The sequence below is a fragment of the Chrysochloris asiatica genome, unplaced genomic scaffold, assembly GCF_000296735.1.
Source record: "Chrysochloris asiatica unplaced genomic scaffold, ChrAsi1.0 scaffold00041, whole genome shotgun sequence".
NCBI classification, from domain to species: domain Eukaryota; kingdom Metazoa; phylum Chordata; class Mammalia; order Afrosoricida; family Chrysochloridae; genus Chrysochloris; species Chrysochloris asiatica.
In genome coordinates, this window is record NW_006408559.1 from 17,268,874 (window position 1) to 17,287,426 (window position 18,553).

Here is an 18,553-nt window from a genome sequence, read left to right on the forward strand (position 1 = left end):
GGTGGTGGTGATGGTGATGGTGGTGGTGATTGTGGTGATGGTGATGATGGTGATGGTGATGATGGTGATGGTGATGATGGTGATGATGGTGGTGATGGTGGTGGTGGAGGAGAACCAGGCTTCTGTGGCTTGCACCACTTGTCTGCATGCCAGAGTTTTATTTGAAGACAGAACTCACAAGGTGAGAGAATAGCATGTAAGCATTTATCATTCCAGGGAGACAAGCAAAGGGCCGGTTTTCCAGTCACAGACCTACTGATGCATGCCCATTATGCAAAGGCTATGGCTCACTGGGCATCACTTTCGTGGAAGGGTGTTAAATTTGTGTTTATTTTTGCCTTAATTAGAAAAAAGCTCAAGATGGTCCTCTCCCATACCACAAGAAAAACAATTGGCCAGAAGTCCAACATTAGGTGCTGTTTGGGTTGTCATTTTGGGGGTTCCAAAGAACTCCTGGGCCTTTACTGATCTCCTTGCTCTCTGGTCATTTGGGCTGTGGCTGGCTCCAAGACTGAGGTCCTTGTCCCCACACCACCTGCATCCACCCCCACATGCTCACCATTGACTTGGACCTACCTCAGTCCTTCGTCTCCCTAAACTGCCCACTCTTGGGACACCCTGCAGTTAATCTGAGGGCCTTCTGTTTTCCAATGGCTACTAGTACAGATTTCACACTCCAAGTTCCTGCATGCTCTCCTTCAGCCCCAGGTCCTATACCTCTCCTTCAGCAGGTGCTTGATTCATCTCAACCAGTAATCTCAGGCCCTAGAACAGGGATGGATGGGGAATATTCAGCCTATTGGTCATATTGTTGATGTTGTTGTTAAGTGCTGTTGAGTTGGTTCCAACCCATAACAACCCTGTGTAGGGTTTTTGAGGAGCAGCTGGTGAGCTTGAACCACCAATCACACAGTTCAAACCGACTTTGCAGTCTAGTGCACTCACCCACAGTGCCACGCCAGGACTCCATTGACCATATAAGGTCCATGAAGTCATTTGGTTTGGCCCTGCCATGGTAACTGCAATTCTAGCCATCCAAAGATAGCAGGCTAAATTTTAAGTTGATAAATTTGGAGTCCTGGTGTGGCACTGTGGGTTAATGCACCAGACTACAAAGCCATTTAAACTGTAAGGTTGGCGGGTCAAGCTCACCAGTTGCTCCTTGGAAACCCTATGCAGGGTCGCTATGGGTTGGAACTGACTCGATGGCATTTAACAACAACAACAATTTTGTATGGCTTGTGAATGATGTTATAAATATCCAAATGATCCTTGGCAGAAATAAAGGCTGCTCATCCCGGCCCTAGAACCACAACTTAATCTGCTAACCTTCCTTGCTGGTTGAGAGGGCAGAAGGTGTAGGCACAAAATGTCTGTGAATTCCTACAGGGAGAAAATACCCTCTCCTCCTTCCTGCATGGATCTAAAAGGAGGGGGACATGAAACAGATTGACTATTTTATATGGTATGGTTACGAATCGGTCTGCGAACTACAAGGTCAGCAGTTCGAAACTACCAGCTGCTCCGAGGGAGAAAGATGAGGCTTTCTGCTCCCATAAAGATTTACAGCCTCAGAAACCCTATTCAGGGTTGTTATGGATCGGAATGGACTTGATGGCACTTAACAACAACAACAACAACAAATCCTTCAATGCCTTCATACTATTTAATATGGTGCCCTATCATGCTTTTTGCAGGACCAAATATTTTACATAAGTTATATTACTTAATGATACAAATCCTGCAAAGGTATGTGATTTCTTTTTGAATTCAAGAACTGAAAGTCAGGGAGGTTAGATCACTTATTTCGGCTCACAGCATTATTAAGGAATACAGCCTCAGTTCAAGCTCACACATGACCTTTGAGTCTGGTAAAGTTCTACAGCACCTGCGTGAAGCTAGCCGTTAAGGTGGTGAATAATGCCATTCCTTTAGAAAACCAGCTTCACAGAGAACCACGCTCAACTCTAGACAACCACAGGCCTGTGCACGGGAGGCCAAGTCAAGCTTTGATAGAGGCATAGCAAAGATCAAACCCACTTCTTCTTATATCAATTAGAAATCTCTGAGAAATACTCTTGCTTGAAAAACAAATTTTGAGTTTATTTGTAGATAAACATCAACTTTTCACAAAATGGCAAGGGTCATAAATTGTGTGAAAAGCAAAAGGAACTTCTTAGAGGAAACGACAAAAACCAATGTCTGAAAAGCAAACAAACAAAACACTAGAATTTGAACCCCCCGCCCCGCCCCACACACAATAAACAGCAAAAATTGAAATAAAGAAAATTACATAAAGATGATATGTAATGTGGCCCATGAACACATAATGCAGCTTTGAAAATATCTGGAAAGACTGCATGGTAGATTTCTTCTCTTTTTTACCAGACTTTTGAAGCCCCCTCATAATAGTCCATGCTGAGTCAGCTTAGCAGAGACACAAACTCACGCCTTTCAGACTGAGACATTTAATAGTAAATTATTCTCTTTTGCTACAAGGGAAAAAAAACATTTTGGTATTGTCTGGGCACCTAGCAACTTCACCTGGGAGCAGGGTTGCATTACCCACTAAGTAAGGTAAGCATGAACTTGCTTGTGCTTCCTTCCAACCAAAGATGTTGTGAAAGCTTTACGAAATTATTCACTACAGGTTGTTGTTGTTGTTGTTGTTGTTGTTAGGGACTGTAGTGTAAGCGCTGCCTTATAGCGACCCTGCTCACGATAGAACGAAACATTATGTGGTCCTGCATTGGCTTCACAAGTGTTGTTAGGCTTGAACCCGTGGCTGCTACCACTGTGCCAGTCTGTTTCCTTGGGTGCCGTCCTCTTTTTTTTTTGCTGACTCTATTCTATCAAGAATGGTATCCTTCTTCAGTGACTGGTCCCTCCTATAACATGTCTGAAGTATGAGAGGCGAAGAGGTCTCCCTGGGAGACAGATAAAGGCTTTCTGCTCCTGCAAAGATGTATAGCCTCGAAAGCCCTACACAGGGACGCTATAAGTCAGATGCAACTCATTGGCACTTAACAACAACAACAACATATTATGTATTGGAGATGCTAAGCTTGTCCCTGTTTTTTTCACTGATGAGCTTTATAGTTCAAAGTTTTACATTTAGATCTTTGATCCATCTTTAGTTTGATTTGGATATGGACTGAGGTGTGAGTTCTGTTCCATTTTTCTGCTAAAGTATTTCCAGTTTTGCCAACACCATTTGTTACTGAGATGATCTCTTCCCCATTTCATGATCTGGACCTTTGTCAAGAATCGGCTGACCATAAGTAGATGAATTTACTACGGGGTTCTCAGATCTGTTCTGTGGGTCTGTGTGTTTGTTGTCATACCTGTGTCAGGCTGTTTTGACTACTCTGGCTATACACTAGGTTTTGATATTGTGAAATGTAAGGCCTCTTTCTTTCTCTTCTTTAGTAGTACTTTGCTTATCTGGGGTCTCTTTCCATTCCATATAAAGTCGGTGATTAGTTTTTCCATCTCTTTAAAGAATGATGCTAGAATCTGGATTGGAATTTTATTATATCATAGATTGCTTTGGAGAGTTTTGACATTTTCACAATGTTAAATTTTTCTAGGCAGGAACATGATATGGTTTTCCATTTTTGTAGGTCTCTTTTGGTTTCTTGTAATAGTGTTTTGTAGTTTTCTTTGAGTCTTTTGTTTCTTGGGCTAGATTTATTCCTATTTCATCTTTTGAGTGACTATTGTAAATGCTGGAGTCCTGGGGTGGTGCTGCGGGCTAATGCGCTGGACTGCAAGGTCGGTTTGAACCACAAGGTCTGTGGTTCAAGTTCACCAGCCACTCCTCAGAAACCCTATACAGGGTTGCTATGCATCAGAATCGACTTGACAGCATGTAACAACAACAACAACAACATGTAAATGGTATTATTTTCCTGATTTCATTTCCAGAGTTCTCATTTTTAATGTAAAGGAATCCAAATGATTTTTGTATGTTGGTCTTATATACTTCCACTTTGATGAAACTTTCAATGAGTTCTTTTTTATTTTTTTATGACCTGATCAATTTCTTCTTTTTTTATGGGTCTGGTCATATTTTCTTATTGAGCCTTTGAGATTTTCTTTGCGTAAGATTGTATCATCTACAAATAGAATTTAACTTCTTCCTTGCTAAATTGGAGACATTTAAATTCCCTCCCTTGTTTTATTGCTCTGGCTAAGACTTCCGGGTCAGGAGTCAATAAGGAGTGATGTTAAAGGGCATCGTTGTCTGATCCTTCACAGAGGGAATGCTTTCAGGTTTTCTCCATTGAGACTAGTGTTGGCATTGGTTTTAGATATGTGCCCTTAATTATGTTAAGGAGGTAACATTTTCATCCTGTTTTACTGAGTATTTTAATCAGGAATGAGTGTTATATTTTGTCAAATGTCTTTTCTGCATCAATCAATATGATCATATGGTTCTTTTCCTTCACTTTATTTACATAGTGGGTTGCATTGATTGTTTTCCTAATGTTGAACCATCCTTATGTACTTGGTAATGATATATTATTATTATTATTATGCTCGGGATATGTTATTGTATTATGTTGAAATTTTTAGGTGTTTGTTCATGAGTGATATTGATCTGTGATTTTCTTTCTTCGTGATGTCTTGTCTGGTTTGGGTAACAGGTATGCTCACTTCATAAAATGGATTTGGGAGGATTTAATCCTTTTCTATACTCTGGAAATATTTTGAGTAGAATTGGTATCAACTCTTCTCAGTATTTGGTAGAACTTCCCAAAGATGCTTTCTGGACCCAGACTTTATTTGGGAGCTTTTTATGACCTGACCAATTTCTACTTTTGTTATGGGTCTGATGATATTTTCTCTTTCAGTTTGTGTTAGCTTAGGTTCATAGTGTGTTTCTAGAAATTCATCCATTTCTTCTAGGTTTTCAAATTCATTGCATTACAGTTATTTATTGTTGTTGTTAGGTAGCATTGAGTCAGTTCTGACTCACAGCAACCATGTGTACAACAGAATGAAACACTGCCAGGTCCGGCATCCTCCTCACCATTCCTGTTACATCTCACCCCATTGCTGTCACACCTCTGTCAGTCCCTCACATTGGGGGTCTTCCTCTTTTATGTCAACCCTTTATTTTATCAAGCATGGTATCTTTCTCCTGGGAATGGTTCTACCTGGTAATATGTCTGAAGCATGACAAAGTCTACTGACTTCTAAGGAACATTTTGGCTGTACTTTTCCAACAAATAGCTTTGTTTGTTCTTCTGGTAGTCCATGGTACTTTTAATATGGATTGGCCAAGTGGCACCATCAGTGGGCTCAAGCGTGGTAACAGTAGTGAGGTTGGCCCAGGATCAGGTAGTGTTTCGTTCTGCTGTGCATAAGGTTGCTATGAGTCGGTACTGACTCCATGGCATCTAACAACAACAACAATTAAAGTGTGTTGATTCTTATACAGTCTTCCTTATTCACTGTCCAACTTTCACATACACATGAGGTATTTGAAAATGCCATGGCATGGGCTAGGAGTACCTTAGTCCTCAAACTGGCATCTTTTCTCTTGAATGCTTTAAAGAGATCTTCTGCAGAAGAATTTCCTAGTGCAATATGTCTATTCATTTCTTGACTGCTGCTTCCATGAGTGTTGATAGTGGATCCAAGCAAAATGAAGTCTTTCAAAACATCATTCTTTTCCCCATTTGCCATGATGTTATTTACTGGTCCAGTTGTGAGGGTTTTTGATTTCTTGACATTGAGTTGCAATCCATACTGAAGGCAGTAATCAGCAAACTTATATCATCTGCGTATCACAGATTGCTAACGAGTCTTCCCCCAAACCTGATGCCATGGTCTTCTTCACAGAATCTGGTTTCTCGCATGCTTTGCTCAGCATACAGATTGAGTAAGTGTGGTGAAAGGATACAATCATGGCGCACACTTCTCCTGATCTTAAACCATTCAATGGCCCCTTGTTCTATTCTAGCAAATGCCTCTTGGTCTATGTACAGGTTCCTCATGAACATAATGAAGTGCTCTGCAATACTCATTCTTCACAATGCTATCCATAGTTTGTCATGATCTGTGTATCTGAAATATTTACATAGTCAGTAAAGCACTTTCTGGTTTTCTCTGTTTTCAGTCAAGATCCCTCTGATGTCAGCAATGATACCCCTTGTGTCAAATCCTTCTCTGAATCGGGATTGAATTTCTGGCACTTCTCTGTCTATACGCTGTGACAATCTTTTTTTTGAAATATCTTAAGCAAAATTTTACTTGTATGTGATATCAATGGTATAGTTGGGTGATTTCTGTATTCTGTTAGGTCAGCTCTCTTTGGAATGGTAACAATAAAGATCTCTTCAAATTGGTTGGTCAGGCAGCTGTCTTCCACATTTCTTGGCATAGATGATTCAGTGGTCTAGTGCTGCATCAGTTTGTTGAAAGATTTTAGTTGTATTCCATCATTTGCTAGGGCCTTTTGTTTTTTGCTGATGCATTTCATGCTGTTTGGACTTCAGCCTTCAGTATCATCAGTTCTTGATCATATGCTACCTATTGGAATGGATGAACACTGAGCATTTCTCTTTGGTGCAGTGACTCTGTGTATACCTTCCATTTTCTTTTGATGCTTTCTGCATCATTCAATATTTTGCTCAGATAATCCTTTAATATTGCAGGTGAAAGCTTGAATATTTTCTTCAGTTCTTTTAGCTTGAGAAATGCTGAGCATGGTCTTCCCTCTTGGTTTTCTAACTGAATGTCTTTGCCCAATTCATTATTATACTTGACTTTGTCTTCTCGAGCTACTCTTTAAACATTTCTCTTCAGCTATTTTGCGTCTTCTCTATGCTTACGAGCATTTTTCAGAATCTTGTCTGACTCCATCTTGTTCTTTCCTTTTTTTCCTGTCTTATTAATGACTTTTTGCTTTCTTCCTGTATGATGTTCTTGCTGTCATTCCTCGACTCTTCTAGTTTTCTGTCTTTCTAGTTTTTAATTGTCTAATGCATCAGATCTGTTCTTGATATGGTCTCTAAATTCAGGTGGTATACATTCAAGGTCATGTTTTGACTCTCATGGACTTCTTTTAATTTTCTTCAGTGTCAGCCTGACCTTGCGTATAAGCAATTGATGGTTTGTTCCAGAGCCAGCCCCTGGCCTTGTTTTTGATGATATTAACCATTTCCACCATGTTTTCCCACAGATGTAGTCATTTTTATTCTTGTATATTTCATTTGGTGTGGTCCATATAAATGTTGTTGTTGTTGTGAAGTGCTGTTGAGTTGATTCTGACCCATAACGACCCTGTATAGGGTTTCTGAGGAGCATCTGGTGAGCTCGAACCGCCGACCTTGCAGTCTGGCGCATTAACCCACAGTGCCACATATGAATAGTGACCTTTTATACTGTTGAAAATCAGAATTTGCCCACATTAGATTAGACTAAGGACTATGATGTTTAGGGTAGGTTAGTCAAACACAATCATTTATTTTCTACAACTTTTGCTTCCGGTTAAACATTAGAATAAAAATGTAAACTCCCTAGGTAAAACTTTAAAAAGTCAATGTTTGAAAATTTCAGAATGAAAATGTATTCTTAAACAATATAACCATCCACAAACTTACAGATTTTGTATTCAACCCATAAGATTTATTTGAGAAAACTATTAGTAGAACTAAGATGAGTGACAATCATACTACAAGCTGGTGAATAATGTTACCCTAAAAGACACATGAATGCTTTTCTGTGTGAAAAACAACACTGACTGTAACAATGATTAAAACTCTCACCACTGAACTTTCAATATAATCAATATTATTAAAACATGTGAAAAAACACAAAACAGTATTTGCAATGAAGAAGTGGTTGCTCTTACAAAATTCTATCGTGCCGTCTCCAGCATCAGCATCATTTCTATCACTAAGGCCATATTTCCCAAATACTGATCCTTCCTTTTTGTTTCCAACTTTTGTGTTCCAACCATTGATAATTACTAATGCATCTTGGGACACCATTCCTCTACAATTGTTTGTTCCCGGCATAGTAAGCCATATGTAATTATTGATTCAAAATGGTCAATACTAATTCATTTCAAGTCATCAATCCTTATAAGTTTCATCTCATTGTTGGTAACTTCCAATTGTATTCAATTTATAGTTTGTACATTACCTGTTTTGAGTATTAATGGGTGTATGTAGCTGTTTCTCCTTGGTTTGAGTTGTGTCCCGTCAGTAAATGAAAGGTTTACTTCATTCACGTCACTACAGACATCTCTATTTTTCAGAGCTCTCTTCCTAAGTGGTATTTTGAGTGTCTTCCAGCCTGAGGGTTCCATCTTTTGGCACTATAGCTGACAATGTACTGCTGCCATTTAGAGTGTTTCCATCTTCTGGCACTGCATCTGATAATATTCCACTGTCTTCCAAAGGTCTTCAGTGGCTAACCATCCAGAAAAGAGTCGTCTGCCTCTCTTTTGTCCTACTCTGCCCTGATGCCTCCTAGTGACCCTGCTGGTATTTAAAATACTGGTGGTATAACTTTCTGCATCATAGCACCATGCAGCCACCACAGGACGACACACTGACCGTGGAGTGGTGGGAGTTCTGTAAAGTACCTTGTTATTCCCTTATTATTCTTTTGATTTGACTTGGTTCTCTTATGATGTCACCCATTTCTTTCCTTATTTGCATGATTGGCATCTTCTCCTTCTCTTATTTTGTTAGACTTGCCAATGATTTATCAATTCTATTAATATTTTCAAAGAACTAGCCTTGAGTCTTATTGATATTTTTCTACAGTTTTTCTAGTTCATTTCTTTCTGCTCCAATTTGTATTAGGTCTTTTCTTCTGGTGACTTTAGGCAGATTTTACGGTGCTTGTTCTAATTGTTGGCGATGTTGGGTTTAGGCGATGATTTAATTTGTTTCCTCTTATTTGGTGTGTGCATTTATTGCTATCAATTGTCCTCTCTGTACTAGGAGCAACATCTTGGATGTGAAAACATGTGAAAGTGTTCACTACAGATTAGTTCGCAGCCCATGCTTACCTTGCCTGTTGGATAATCCAATGCTATCAGGCAGCTATTTCTTAGTGTGGTCTGACAAAAATTTAGAAAGAGAATGAAATGGCTAATTTGTGGCCATAAATTCAACTTCTCACTGTCAAAAAACATGCTCTGAGAATAAAGTTTCTGGGCCAACCCACTTGTCAATTCCCCCTGCACTACCATTTAGGTCCCCCAGCTCTGCATTTCAGCTGCTCCTGTTACAAAGCTGGAACTCGGCGCCTTCCTCAGCCCATGCAGGAGTCCAGGAGATGCTTTGCAGATACTCTTCTACCACATAAATATATTTCCTTGTAATCTTTGAAAGCAAACAGCAGGAGGCTTCAGATTCTCTGAATCAACTTTTACCTACCTACAGATGGTTTCCGATGAAAGGGTAGGATGTGGAGGTTGGAGGGTGTGCGTAAAAGGACATGTTTGATGACCACCATTTTCAACAGAAACCAGCTAAACAGAAGAATCCCGAAAACATCCCTGATGAAAAATCAGGACACGTGGGTGTGATCTGTAGCCTTTCATCTTACAATCCCAGAGTCGGAGAGAAAGCAAATGCGCTCTACCAGGTCCCTTGCTCTCCACTTGCTTTGAGAATGTTCACAAAATGATGAAAATCGTATGTTCCCTACAGAGTAGTAAGAATGAGTAAGCCCAGCTTACTTTGCTTATTGGGTAATCTACCCCTGCACAAGATCCACACAAACAGTAAAACAGATAATATCCTCACAGCCTTCTAGAAAGTACATTGCTGCTTTTGGTAAGTGTTATCAAGTCTTTTCTGACTCATAATGACCCTGGATAGGGTTCCTGAGGAGTAGCTGGTAAGCCACTGATCTTGCAGTTAGAAGTCCAGTACCTATTCCACAATGCCACACTAGGACTCTGTAGGATAAACACTGGACTATGCACAAAGTCAGCAGTTCAAACCCACCAGTTGCCCCGCAAGAGAAAGATGAGGCTTTCTGCTCCTGCAAAGATGTGCGGCCTCTGAAACTCTATACAGGGCCATTATGGGTTGGAACCAATTCGATGACACTGAAACTAAAAACGCCCATATAGATAAAGAAATACAGATATTTGAGAAGGAACATTAAGTTAAAAATGGTATTGGAAAACTGGCTGCCTTTTAGTTTAAATAATTTATGTTGTTTTAAATCATATATGGAAAGCATATCGAGTCAATAGAGCTGCTGCTGCCTGTCCACTCTCATATAGACTCTATTCAGGGGGATAAGTCAAAAGTTAATTCTAAAGCAGTGATGGTATTGATGAAACTCCTAGCTGTTAGGAGAGGCGCTTTCCTGTGGTTAATGGGTTATACTTGACAACAGTCTGTAAACACATTTTTAAGGTTGATGAATGATGTCTGATGTCCGCTAATTAGCTGTGTCCCCCGGAGCAAGCCGTTTAACCTCCAAGGATCTCAATTTCCTCCTTTGTAAAATAAGGGATAGACACATAAGGACATGTAACTTGTAGAGGTATGAATACCGGTGACTTGAGTGGACGGTGGTGGTGGTGGTGGTGGTTAAGTACCGTGGAGTCGCTTCCAATTCATAGCAACCCTGCACAGGGTTTCCGAGGCTGTAAATCTTTACGGGAGCAGAACGCCTCATCTTTCTCCCATGGAATGGCTGGTAGTTTCAAACTGCTGACCTTGCGGTTCACAGCCTGATTCATAACCACTATGACAGTAGCCATCTTAAATTGCCCGGGAAACACACGCTGTGCAAGACTCTGTGATCTGCATCGCCCACACTCATGGGGAATGAAACCCGGAGAAGTCCTGCAATTTGGACACTCCCAGATGACGGCGCCCCGAGGACAACTAGTTTTCCAGTCTTGAAGACCTGCTACTTCCTGTGCGCACCCTGGGGACCCTTCTGGGAGAGAACAGCTGTGGATGATGATAAAGGAGAGAGAGCAGAGGAAACCACTGAAAGACCTCACAGAGACACTGTTCCATGACAGAACACATGGACGTCTACTTTCCTAAACATGAGAGCTAGGCAGGCTCTCTTTCCACTTGGTAGGTGCCATGGAGTCTGTTCCAATCCTAGTGTCTCTAGGTACAACAGAAGGAAACAATGCTCAGCCTTGCGCCATCCTCACCCTTGTTCTGTCTGAGCCCATTGGTGCAGCCACTGTGTTAGTCCAGCTCATTGGGATTGTTCTCTTTTCGGTTGACACTCTACTTTACCAAGCACTCTTTCCCCTTACCCAAACCCACTGCCAAGGAGTCATATTGAACCTTGTAGGGTGCCCGAGTATGTACATCTTTATGGAAGCAGATCGCCTCATCTTTTCCTCATGGATCAGCTAGTAGCTTTGAACTGCCCTCTAGTGCTTCCATGATTCCTTTTCTTTCCTCTGGCAGCTTCCAATCAAGGAATTTAAGGTCGTCTTGGTGGCTCAATGCTTAGGCACTTGGCTCAACCCACTCAGAGTCTCCACTGGAGAAAGGTCTGACCCTCTACTCCTGTAATGATTATGGCCTAGAAAACCCAATGGGGCTGGTTTTCTCTGTCACACGGGGTTGCTGGAAGTTGGAGTTACCTCCATGACAACTTAAAACACCTCCACCAAGGCATCACTGAGGCACATAGGGTTAAATAGCAAGGAGACCTAGGGTAAACATCAAACAGACACACGTGACTGAACAGATGAGCATGCACATTCATACAGGGTCTCTGTGAGTGAGTTGGGACCAACTCGATGGCACACAACAACATCAACATTCTTACAATAATAGGGGAGACCAGGGACCTTCAAAAAGCTCAGTGAGAAATGGAATTGAAGGATAGTCAAAAATTTCCATGGACTTTTTGAAGGCCCTCATTCAGGTGGTCTCCAGTCAGGACCATCCAATTTAAGGACAAGTCCTAGTCCTCTGCCTTCGAGTTGATTCCAAATCCAGTGACTCTAGAGGACAGAGCAGAACTCACTGCCTTATAGGGCTTCGGTGGCGATAACTCTCCAGAGCAGAAGGCCTTATCTTTCTCCCATGGAGCACTTGGTGGTTTGATGCACCAACCTTCTTGGTTAAAAGCCCAATGCTTAACCCAGGGCCCCACCAGGGCTCCTTAGGGAAACTCCTGGTGGTGGGGGCGTGTCATGGACTCAGTCACTCACAGTGACCCTGCACTGTTTTTCTGAGGCTGTAAATTTTTATGGAAACCAAAAGCATTCTCTTTCTCCTATAGGACAAACTCCTACTTGGCCTTTAATGTGATGTAAATTTGCTCTCACTTTGAAACAATTGAACCAACCTCCACTCTCAACCTCTCCCAACACATTCTACATTACAATCAAGTGCAGCTTGAGAAGACTCAGAGACTTTTCCTGCAATGGAGTTCTGGAGTGGTGTGTGGACCACACACTGGACCACAAGGTTGGTTTGAAACCCAAGGTCCATGCTTCAAACGCACCAGCCACTCCTTGGAAACCCTATACAGGGTCACTATGAGTCAGAACTGACTCAATGGCACTTCACAACAACATTAAGAACAGCAAACTCCAAACCTACAGCTATGCAGAGCATTCTGACCCTAGCGATGCTGGACAGGGTTTCCAAGACTATCAGCCTTTACAGGAGCAGACAGCCTCACCTTGCTCTTGAGGAGCGGCTTTGAACTGCTGACCTCTCTGTTAGCAGTCCAGTGCTTATCCTACAGACAAACCAGGGTTCCTATCTTGTGCTAAAGAAGAACTGTATACACTTGTTCCACTGTAGCCACACATTTTAAAAACCACAGCAAGGACCAGAGCTCATCCTTAACACCTGGGACTATGTGTCAAGGCTTCTTACAGGATTGGCAGAAAAGGAGACGCTTATACGTGATAGGTAGACGTATTTGCGAAGGACATTAAAAGGCTACTCTTTCGTAATTGGCTGAGAGTATATTTTCTTCAAGTATTGAAGACCCGCCCATTGCCTCTGAGTCAAGTCTGCCTCTAGTGACCCTGTAGCACCAAGTAGAACTGCCCATAGGGTTTCTGAGATGTAAATCTTACAGGGGCACACTGCCTCAGCTTTCTCCTGTGGATCGGCTGCTGGATTTGACCCACCAACCTTGCAGTTAGCAGTACAATATTTAACTCACGGCACCACCAGGCTCCTTAAAACACTGAAGGGTGGTGTTAAAATAAATACACTTGCATTGTTAGTATCATTTACCTAAGATACAGTTCTCTTGTTGTGGTTATGTGCTGTGGAGTCGGTTCCGACTCATAGTGACCCTCTACAGGGTTTCCAAGGCCGTGGAGCTCTGGTAGCGTAGTGGTTACGAATCGGGCTGCGAACCTTAAGGTCAGCGGTTCGAAACTACCAGCTGCTCCGCGGGAGAAAGATGAGGCTTTCTACTCCCGTAAAGATTTACACCCTCGGAAACCCTGTACAGGGTCGCTATGGGTCGGACCCGACTCGATGGCACTTAACAACAACAACAACAACATCTCTATGGGAACAGAAAGCGTCATCTTTCTCCCGTGGAACAGCCTGTAGATTTGAACTGCTGACCTTGCGGTTCGCAGCCCAATTCGTAACCACTACGCTGCCAGAGCTCCTTTACAGTACTCTAGAAGACTGTCATTAAACTCATATTGGTCACTAACATATTTTACTGCAGAGTGTCGGCGAAAGTGGCTAGCTAATCTGCCAAACTATAGAAGTTTCAGAAGCTGCTTAAATCTTTTGCTTATGGGATGATGGGATCGAGTTAAACTGGGAGAGGAGAATAGTTCTGCATGCGACACAGGCTTCAGCTTTAGCAAGATGCCACTGAAGCACAGCACTGGGTACGTTTTGGCATCTCCCAGAACCTAGACACGAACTAGACATGAACATGGCCTCATAGGACTGGCATATCTGTAGGGAGAGACACTAATTTTTCATACTATGGATGGGAAGGAGCACCAGCTAGATGAGAGTGGGCCGCTCTATATTCCATGTGTCACATCTAAGACGAAAGATGGACTCTGCATTTTAGTTAATGACTTTCCACCGCTTGTCTTCTAGAAGTTGCAGTCTTCCCAAGAACAGGCCACCTATGTGAATTCCAAAGTCTCAGAGCCACACGTGTAGGTGTTTACTGCCTTTCCGCACGAGGAGGTTGGAACCATAGTGTGGTTGGCTGAACATGTGGAAGCAGGAAGGAGGAAGCCTATTTTGGGCTAAACCAATGGCGAGGTTCATGGGGGTGTCCATCATGACCCCTTTCTTCTCGTGCTCCCCATGTTGTCATGGTCCTCCTCATTCTCAACCCCATGGCTGATAAGACTGTAAGTGCTCCCTTTCTTTAGGAGGATGTCCTGGGATGGTTATACTTACTCATGGTCAGGGGCTCCTTCCATCTCTAGATTCCTGTTTAAAATAGCTTCACAGTAACCACGGTGTCTCATCCAATCCCGAGCACGGGCGCTAGGAGGCCATAGGGAAGTTCAGATCTCGTCTTTGTTGGGGAGTCCTGTTCACCAGGTTGCCTCCGACGTGGATCGGCTCTGACTCATGACAACTTCATGTGTAACAGAGAGAACCGATGCGGGGTCCTGAGCTGCCTTCACCATTGTTAGTTTGCTCAGTCCATTGTTGGGTCCACTGTGTATTCTGAGGGTCTTCCAACCCAGGAGGCCTGTCTTCTGGACCATGTCAGTTATAATCTGTTCTGTTATCATCCATGGGGTTTCCATTTAATCATTTTTGGAAGGAGTTGGTCAGTTCTGTCTCAATCTGGAAGCTATGTTGTAAACCTGTTCAACATGGGTCACCCTACTGGTATTTGAAATATTAATGATAGAGTTTCCAACATCATAGCAACAGATGAGCCACCACAGTCTGACAAACTGACACATGGAATGAAGAGGTGCTTCTTATAATATCTACTGCCATTGAGTCGATTCCAACTTATAGTGACCCTATTGTTATTGTTGTTGTTAAGTGCTGTCGAGTCCCGACCCATAGTGGCCCTGTATAAGGTTTCCAAGGAGTGACTGGTAAGCTGAAACTGCCTACCTCGCAGCTCCAACTGACTTTCAAGTCAGGCACATTAACCACAGTACCACACCAGACCCCATAGGACATACCCTGTAGAATAGAGTACACTTGCTTCATAGGGTTTCGGAGGCTATAAATCTTCATAGGCACAGACTGCCACATCTTCTTCCCGAGGAGTGGCTGATGGGTTTGCACCACTGACCTTGTAATTAGTAGCCCAAGACTTATCCCATGGTGCCACTGGACTTCTTCTTCTAATAGATAATTTTATATCACATTTAAAAACAACAACAACAATCTAGAGTACTGTAAGCATTCTTGGAAGTTCAAGGAATAATCACATACTTTGGCTGTGTTCTAGTCATAGGAAATGTGACTTTATAAAACCTAAGAAGAGGGGGAAACCTGTGTGCTGCGGTGAGAGGCTCCACCGTTGATTCTCATGCTGAAGGAAAAGCTGGTTGTTCACATCCATGTTATTGTTGTTGTTAGGTACCATCACGTTGGTTCTGATTCATTGCCATTCTGTGTGGACAAAACGAAGTGCTGCCCAGCCCTACAGCATCCTCACAGTTGTCGCTATGTTGTGTCAGTCATTCTTGTTGGGCATCTTCCTCTTTTGTGCTGACGCCCCATTTTACCAAGTATGAAGTGCTTCTCCAGAGACTAGTCTCTCCTGACAACATGACCAAATTATGAAAGATGAAGTCTCATCATCCTGACTTCTAAGGAGCATTCTGGTTGTACTTCTTCCAAGACAGATTTTCTTGTTCTACTTGCACTCCATGGTATTTTCAATATTCGTCACCAACACCATCATTCAAATGGATTAATTCTACAATCTGCCTTGCTCATTGTCCAACCTTCCCATGTAGCTGAGGCAATTGAAAATGCTATGGCTTGGGTCAGGCACACCTTACTCCTCAAAGTGACACCTCTGCTCTTGAGCACTTTCAAAAAGTCTTTTGTAGCAGATTTGCCCACTGCAATATGTCATTTGATTTCTTGACTGCGGCTTCCATAAGCACTGGTTACTCCAGGTTGTTGTTGTGTGCCGTGGAGTTGGTTCCGACCCATAGTGACCCTGCACAGGGTTTCCGAGGCTGTACATCTTTATGGGAGCAGAAAGCCTCATCTTTCTCCCACAGAACAGCTCGTAGTTTTGAGCTGCCGACCTTGAGGTTAGCAGCCAAATTTGTAACCACTACATGACCAAAATTCTAGTCAAATAGTAATGAAAATATAGACATTCTGATTGAATTTATAATATCCTTTCGTGGTTGCATTGAAATACCAGCAACAGAAGGGAAGATAGGCAAGTTGTCATGCCGATGAAAGAATGACAGATGTTTGAATTAAATTGAAAGAACACTGTCAATGAAAACAAGGAAGATGTGACTTAAATAAATGAGGACTGTTATCCTTGGCAAACACGGTTTTCATAAAACCTTTAATCATTTAAAGTGACTGTATTTGCTCCTTTCCCATCAAGGTACCGGTTTCATGGAGTTATGGAAGGTCTCTGTTTTGTCAAGGTTTGTTGTGTATATTTCCATTCTCAGTGGGGGTGGAACAATAGCAGAAAGCGGGGAGGGAACCCAGGATCATGGACAATGCATCCCTCGTTACCTGCGGTGACTGTACCACCCATATCCTGATGTGGGTTTCCAAGGAAACTGTCTGCATGTCTGTTTCTCCAAAAGAGGTTAAGGTCCTTGATAGTAGTGAGCAGGGCATATTCATCTTGTATCTTACGTGATCCTCACACCACATCCCAGATTGTCTTTAACCTCAGCAACCAGTACATTGCCAACCATTGTTAGATGTCAGCGAGTCAGCTCTGACTCATAGTGACCATACGCACAAGAGAATGAAAGACTGCCCAACCCTGCGCCATCTTCCGTCATCCAGTGTTACGTTTGAGCCCATTGTTGGAGAACTTCCTCCCCTTTGCTATCCTCCACTTTACCAAACATGATATCCTTCTCCAGGGACTGGTCCCTTGTGATAACATGTCCGAAGTATGAGAGAAGAAATATCTTCATCCTGACCTCTACGGAATCTTCTGGTTGTACTTGTAACACAGATTTCTTTATTCTTCTTGCAGTCCGTTGCATTTTTCTTTTAAAACTTTTTATTGTGATTTGAGTGAATGTTGACAGAGAAGATCATCAGTTTTACATTCAACAACTCATAAACTTTGTTTCGTCTCAATAATTGTAATGCCGTCCAGGTGACAAAAGTTATCCCGCATTTTCCCTGCAGTTTTTCTTTTCGTTACATCCTCATTCCCATCTCTTCTCAACTCTGTCCTTAGGCAAATGTTGGCTTTTGATCTTGAATGGTTGGCCATTGCATGGTGAGCATACTTTACTAGTGTTGTTGTCCTATCTATCTATCTATCTATCTATCTATCTATCTATCTATCTATCATCTATCTATCTATCTATCTATCTATCTATCTATCTATCTATCTATCTATCGCTTAGCTGAAAATTGGGCCACAAGAGTGCGTTCCGTTCTAGACCTGAGGAGTGGCCGAGAGCTGTAGTCTCAGATTCCTCCAGTCTTTTTCTGACAAGTAAGCTGTCTCTATTATTATGATGATCATTTTCTCCTGCTCTACCTGGGGGTTTCTAATGCGATCCTTTTCAGAGCAGTTGTAGTGGTAGTTAGGTACCCCCTAGTTCAGGGCTCAGAGTGGCGGTGACTGATGTTTGCATGTTCTATTGATCCATTGGATAGTTGATTCCAAGTGCCTTCAATTCTCATCACTCTTCTGTATTCTGCACATGGAGAGACCAAGAGTTGTAACTTAGATGGCTGCTCATGAGCTTTTAAAGTTCAAGTTGCTGCTTACCAAAGTAGGATATAGAACACTGTCTTCTCAGACTATGTTATGCCGTTTGACTATGGTGTCCCCTAAGATGACAGTCCTGAGAACCAAGGTCCAGCAATTCATTGCCTTAAGATGTTTAGTAATTTCTAAGAAGTTTTCCTTATCTTGCCTCCTATCTGTTCCGTCACATTCATAGATATTTGGCAGCAAAGATAATACCCATGCAAATATCCTGTCAAACTCTTACATATTTGTTCATATACTCCCAGTCTCTGTTAGGCCTGTGTATCTGTCCATAGACCATTGTTGTTCCAGGGTTGTGTCATAACAGTATTTACCTCTATCCCCTTTAACCCTTGCAGTCCTCCCTGTGTCTTCACCTGTTTTCATCATTCAGGATATATATTCAGGGTCATATTTTGGCCCTCATGAACTTGCTTTCATTTTCTTCAGCTTCAGTCAGATCCTGCATATGAGCAATTGATGGTCTGTTTAGCAGTCAGCCCCTGGCTTGGTTTGGTTGATGATATGGAGTATTTCTACCATCTTTCTCTACAAATGTAATCAATTTGATTCCTGTGTATGCTATATGGTGAGGTCCAGGTGGATAGTCACCTTTTATTTTGCTGATAAAAGGTATTTGAAATGAACAAATCATTAGTCTTGAAAAATT